The sequence below is a fragment of the Phoca vitulina genome, unplaced genomic scaffold, assembly GCF_004348235.1.
Source record: "Phoca vitulina isolate PV1807 unplaced genomic scaffold, GSC_HSeal_1.0 scaffold30, whole genome shotgun sequence".
Taxonomy (NCBI): domain Eukaryota; kingdom Metazoa; phylum Chordata; class Mammalia; order Carnivora; family Phocidae; genus Phoca; species Phoca vitulina.
Window position 1 is genome coordinate 3,434,416 of NW_022589733.1, and position 6,000 is coordinate 3,440,415.

General features: G+C 53.1%; 1 protein-coding gene across 1 annotated transcript in view; it reads right to left on the reverse strand.

Moving 5' to 3' along the window:
* The window catches only part of ZNF423 (zinc finger protein 423), a 263,374-nt gene extending 258,134 nt beyond the window's left edge, over positions 1-5,240 (reverse strand). Inside the window, exon 1 of the mRNA XM_032424418.1 lies at positions 5,185-5,240. The gene's annotated coding sequence lies outside the window, so the exon portion shown is untranslated. The remainder of the gene's footprint in view (positions 1-5,184) is intronic.
* Between the last annotated feature and the right edge of the window lie 760 nt (positions 5,241-6,000).

A 6,000-nucleotide genomic window follows, 5' to 3' on the forward strand; every position in this document is an offset into this window, starting at 1 on the left:
AACTCCCACACATTACTGGTGGGCGTGTGAAATGATGCAGCTGCTCTGGGCAACAGTTTGGCAGTTCCTCAAAAAGTTACACAGAGAGTTACGACATGACCCAGCAATTCCACTCCTAAGTGTATGCCCCCTAAAGCTGAAAACTGGCACATGGAAATTCACAGCAGCATATTCACAACTGCCCAAAGGGGAAAATAACCCAAACATCCATTAACAGAAGAACAGATAAACAAAATGTGGTCTATCCATACAACAGAACGTTATTCAGTCATAACAAAGAATGTAGGACTGGTACAGGCTACAATTTGGATAAACCTTGACAGTATTAGGCTACACAAGGAGCGCCTGGGTGGCTCAGCTGGTTGGGTGTCCAAGTCTCGGTTTCTGCTCAGGTCATCATCTCCAGATCCTGGGCTCGAGCCCCGCATCAGGCTCCCTGCTCAGTGGGGAGTCTGCTTCTCTGCCTCTTTCTCCCTCACCCTCCGCTCGCACGCTCTCTCTCTCTCTCTCACTCTAAAACAAATAAATAAATCTTTAAAAAAATATATTAGGCTACATGAAAGAAACTGGTCAATATAGACTACATATCCTATGATTCCATTCTATAGAGAAAATAGATGAGTGGTTGCTTAAGGGCTGGGAGTGATGGAAAGATAGAAGGTGATGCCTACGGGCTACAGAGCTTCTTTTTGAGGTCATGAAAATGTTCTCAGTTGACTACAATGGTGGTGATACATCTCTCTGAATATACTCAAATCCACTGAATTGTACATTTTAAGTGAATGCATTATATGATATGTAAATTGTATCTCAATAAAGCTATCTTAAAGTGATATGAGTTGCTGCATTTTTTTAATCTGATGATTTCCCACAAAAATCCAGCTTTCTTGTCTCTCTTTTAAAAACTCACATGGGGGCGCCTGGGTGGCTCAGTCGTTAAGCATCTGCCTTCAGCTCAGGTCATGATCCCAGGGTCCTGGGATCGAGCCCCGCGTAGGGCTCCCTGCTCAGCGGGAAGCCTGCTTCTCCCTCTCCCACTCCCCCTGCTTGTGTTCCCTCTCTGGCTGTGTCTCTCTCTGTCAAATAAATAAATAAAATCTTTTTAAAAAATAAATAAATAAAAAATAAAAACTCAGATGGGGGCACCTGGGTGGCTCAGTCTTTAAGCATCTGCCTTCGGCTCAGGTCATGATCGCAGAGTTCTGGGATCAAGTCCCGCATCGGGGACCCCTGGCTCAGTGGGGAGCCTGCTTCTCCCTCTACCCTTCCCCCCTGCTCGTGATCTCTCTCTCACTCTCTCCCTAATAAATAAATTTTTAAAAAATAATAATTCAATAAATAAATAAATAGATAAATAAATAAATAAAAACCCAGATGATCTGCAGTTTGGCGCAGGTCCCTGGCACCGTGTGTGCTCTAGCAGGGCCTGCGTCACACTTCACCGGAGACCCTCCCCAGCCTGCCCCCTCACCTGGGCCACAGGCCAGCCTCGGGACAGGGAGGACCTCTATGGGGCTCTCACAAAAGGCTTTCTCATCTCTGAGGCCATTCAAACCCACGAACTCCCCTGAAATCACACGTAAAATATTCCCACTGGATGCTCAAAGGCATCTGTGGGCTCACAACAGGTTCAGAATTACGCTTCCATTATCTCCTTATAAGCTATCGTCCCCCTCACCCCCCTCTCATGGGTAAGAAAAATCAGGATCCCGTGGGAATGATTTAAAACCCCACCCCTACTACGCACCCCACACCTAGGCTCTGAGCACAGTGCTCGGCCCCGGGGCTCTGCTCTCAGGAGCCCAGTATCCGCCGGCCGAGGGGCAGGCGGAGGCCGGCGCTCCCCCCTCCCATGAAGCCCCAGGCCCGCCGGGGAGCCCTGCCCTGAACCAGTCCCCCTGGCAGGCCGGGCCGGGCTCTCCATCACTGTCAGGGCCCTGACGCGAGGGCACAGACACAGCAGGCCAGGTTGTTCCTGGGGGTGGTGACCACAGGGTCTCCCCTGGCAGGGGAGGCCGGAGGAGGCCAGAGGTGAGCAGAGAGCACACAGGGCATTCTGCTGCTTTATTGGAGTTCTCCATCACGCTCCCACAGGCAGGGCAAAGCGGGCGAGGGGGAAGGGCACCGCGCAAAGCTTGCAGCCCGGCTACTAGGCCCCCAAGGAAAGGAGCTGCCCCGTGGCCCGCAGCTCCTCCTGGTAAAACGCTCTCAGCGCACCCTGCTCACCTCACCCTGGACTCCTTTGATCTGATGAGCCAAAGACCCTTCATGGCCCGTACCTCCAGGGACCCTCCCGAAGCCCCCACGATGCCACACTGTCAGGTTCGGCCTCCCTGCCCACCTCTGGCACCATGCAGTGCAGGGGTGAAACCACAGGATCTGGCCGCAGGCGGACTTGGGTTCGAGTTCCTTCTCCACAGCTTGCTGGCCAGGGACCGCGAGTCTGCTACTCTACAGCTCTGAGCCTCCTTCCCCCGTCCGCCAGATGAAGATGGCAATTCTCAGCAGCAGAGCCAAGGGCGGCTTGGGGAGGCTTTGCTCCCTCCATAATCTTCCTTGGCACCTGCCCCCATTCTCTGATGCGGCCAAGTGACATTTTCTCAGCTTAATGAAAAGCGTTACACTAAAGCAGCTTTAACCAGGCCTCTGGCCCTGTCCGCCACCAGATGGCTGCCCCTAAACCAGCCTATGGAGGAACTCTGGTGCTGCTGCTGGAAACAGCACCCACCTCATAGGGCTGTCATGACGGCTCCGAGAGATACCGCAGGTCAAGCGTTTGCTCCATATCTGACATGGACCAAGCCAAGGCTCAATAAATGTGACATCACCCTCATCCAGGGCTGCCTCCCAGACTGACTTTGTCCCCTCACCCAGGATTTGCACCATCTCACAAGCCCCATGCTCAGGGAATCCAAGCTGACTTTAATAGCCCAAGCCCAACAAAATTGGGAAGGAAAATTTATCACATGCACACACTGTAAAAAATCACCAGAAATGGGCCAATGAAAACAAAACAATCCATTGCTTGGCTGCGGATTATCCAATGCCCAGGATGCTTTGCCCTCCCTTTCCCCATCTCTGAGCAGATGATCCAAAGCTGACTGGCACCGTGAGTCCCTGAGGGCTGGAGGGGACTCACAAAGAGTCATGTACCTCTTCCTGCACCAGTGTACGGGGCATGCTCAGCTCTTGGCTGGAAACGGACAAATCCCACAACCTCCGCGATGCCCAACTGCCCCAAAGAGGCCCTGAGGCTGGCCATGCCACGATGGCAGCAGAGAACCCAAGACCAGCAGGGCCCCCACACGGCCCCCTCGGCATCGCAGACCGAGAGTTCCCTGCCGTAGGGATGCAGCCTGGGCCCCCGATGCCCCCTGCGCAGGGCTGTCCATCCACCACGACCGACGCCACTGCCCTCCTGGCACCCCACTGCTGTTCCTGTCTGTCCTCACTACCTCCAGCACCATTGGGAAAGCGGCAAGGTGGCAGGACCTTACGTGGACACCACGCTGGGCGCTTTCCTGGTTCAGAACACAGTGGGGATCCTTTTCAGAGTTGGCAGAAGCCTGAGCACATGCACCCCGATATGGGTCAGGATCCCTGGAGGAGACATGGAGCTTTATAACCTCACTGTGTTTCCACCAACCACGGGGAGTCCATATCCCCTGTACAGGAAGAGACAGGACAGGGGCTCTGCAGTCCTTTCCTCCAACCTACCCAGGGTGGACCCCAAGGTCTGTCCTAACCCTGGACTCTTCTGAAAATGTGAGCACCACCCGCCTCGTTCTGGCTTCAGACACCCTTCCCATGGAGGGAGACCCTGTCACCAAGGGCCAGGCACCTGCAGATACAACAGTGCCCAAACCTGAGTCAGCCAGGACCCAACCAGGACCCTTCAGACTCTCCAGGCAGCTCCCCATCGTGCTGGAAAGAGCACTGGACAAGGAGTCCTGGAACCCAGGTTCCAATGCTAGCTCTCCACTCCCCTTCTGTGCAATCTATACCAGCATTTCCCAAATTTCTGTCATTTACAAACCATCTTCATGATTTTTGTTGAACCCAAGCATTGTGTACCATTACTTAAAATTGTCAATGCAATTTTCTCACTTAAATGACTCCAGCATCATCGTAAGTCACAAGTAGCCATAAAACCACAAATCCAATGTATAACCATTCGAGCGTTAAATGTTCATATGCCTGATGCCTCACACCACATTTCTGGAACTACTGACCCAGAGCAAAGCTCCCTCTGTGCCTCAGTTTCCCCAGCTAGAAGACAAGGAAGTCGGACTAAATGATTCCCTCAGAGTCTCTTCAGGCCCAAGATTCCTCCAGATCAGCCGAGATCCAGTTCCCCCAGGAATCCAGAACCAGCTGGTCAGGATCCTGGGACAGGGACGAGGCCGGAGAGGCTGTACCTGCCGGACTGGGAGCCAAGAGAGGTGCTGGCTGGATGCAGAGCAAACAGGAGAGTCATGCCCTCCACTAAGGAGCTCCCAAGGACCCCAAAGCCAGTTCTAATCCCAAGTTCCACAGGCAGCTCCAAATTACAAGACTTTACAGATAGAAAAACTTTATCCCTTCACTCCTTTTTAGAGCGGGGAAACTGAGGCACAGAGGAGCTTACGCAAGGACAGAAGTGAGCCGAGAACCCAAGTCCCCTGACTGCCAAGTCGCCTGCATCACCCGATGGGGGCCACACATCCCACAAGTCTGAACTTCTCCTATTACCTCCCCCTAGAGGCATGGGCTTGGGTTGCTGGCCTGGGAGTGCAGAGCATCCCCTTCTGGGAGGGGAAGTCTGGGGACTGTGATTTCGATTGGAGTTTAAACATCCTAGTAAAGTGGGTTTTATGCAATTAGACTGGAATGAATGTGCAGTGAGGCCCATGGCAGGGAGCTTCAAAGCCTGTGTAGTGGGGGTATCATGGCCCCTCTGAACGCGCCCACAAGAAGGAAACGTGGTCCCCCAGGAGAATAGGGCATATTAGTCTCCGTATGTAATAGATTTTATTGACCATATGGAACTGATATAAAAATCGTGTTGCACAGGGTAGTCTGGCCTGGAGACAGGAATGTGACATGAAGAATATGATTTCCATAACCAGCTGGGTGGCTTCCTGAGTTCCTGAGGCCGCCCCCCAGGGCCCCCAGCAGCTCCCCCAGCAGCCCCGGGGCACTTACCTGATGCAGTCACGGAGGAATCCCAGGCCAGCGAGAAGTCCGAGGCCTCCCCCTCTTCAACTGAAAGAGAGAACAGAGATGGGCCTGTGAGTTTTGAAGCTGTGCAAACAGGCCATCAGGGAGGGGAACAGGGCAGGGAAGAAGGGTCACTTGTGGGGGTCCTTATAATACCCACGATCAGGAGCAAGGGGGTAAAGGCTACAAAGAGGCCTTTGTTGGCTTCACGGACATGTAAAGTAATCAGGATAAAACCTGAATAGCGAGTAAGTGCTGGATCAGTACACTTTCCCCATCTCTGGGTCCCTAGCAGACATCACAAATCAATCACAGGACTGCCTAGAGCCAGCATCAGGATCTTTCTCTTCACCGTGCTACAGCCGATCGCTATCTATAATCACTTGAGAGAAAGCCATTAGCCACTCGCAGGAAGACAGCAGAGACTCAGACCTCTCCCTGATCCCGCAGACATTGTCCTCCTCCCCAAAGCCCCTTAAGCCACCACCGAAATGTGAGAGCTTGTTTGTGAAGCAAATAAGACCACTCTCAGAGGCTGGAGGAGCACAGGGTGCTATTGCACACACTGAGAGAACTGGCCCACAGACAAACCTCAGGATATGCTAAGGTCCTGTGGTCAGCAGTCACAGGCTGTAACATCAGAAAGCAACTCACCTCTCCACCCCGCCCCTGAGCTCACAGAACAAGGCTGGGTAGGGATGGGGCACCTCCATCACCCTGTACCCCAACATGTAAGGCCAGGCTGCTGGAGATGGAGGCCAAGTGCCAGAGGAGCACGGGAGAAACTCTATTCGGCATAAT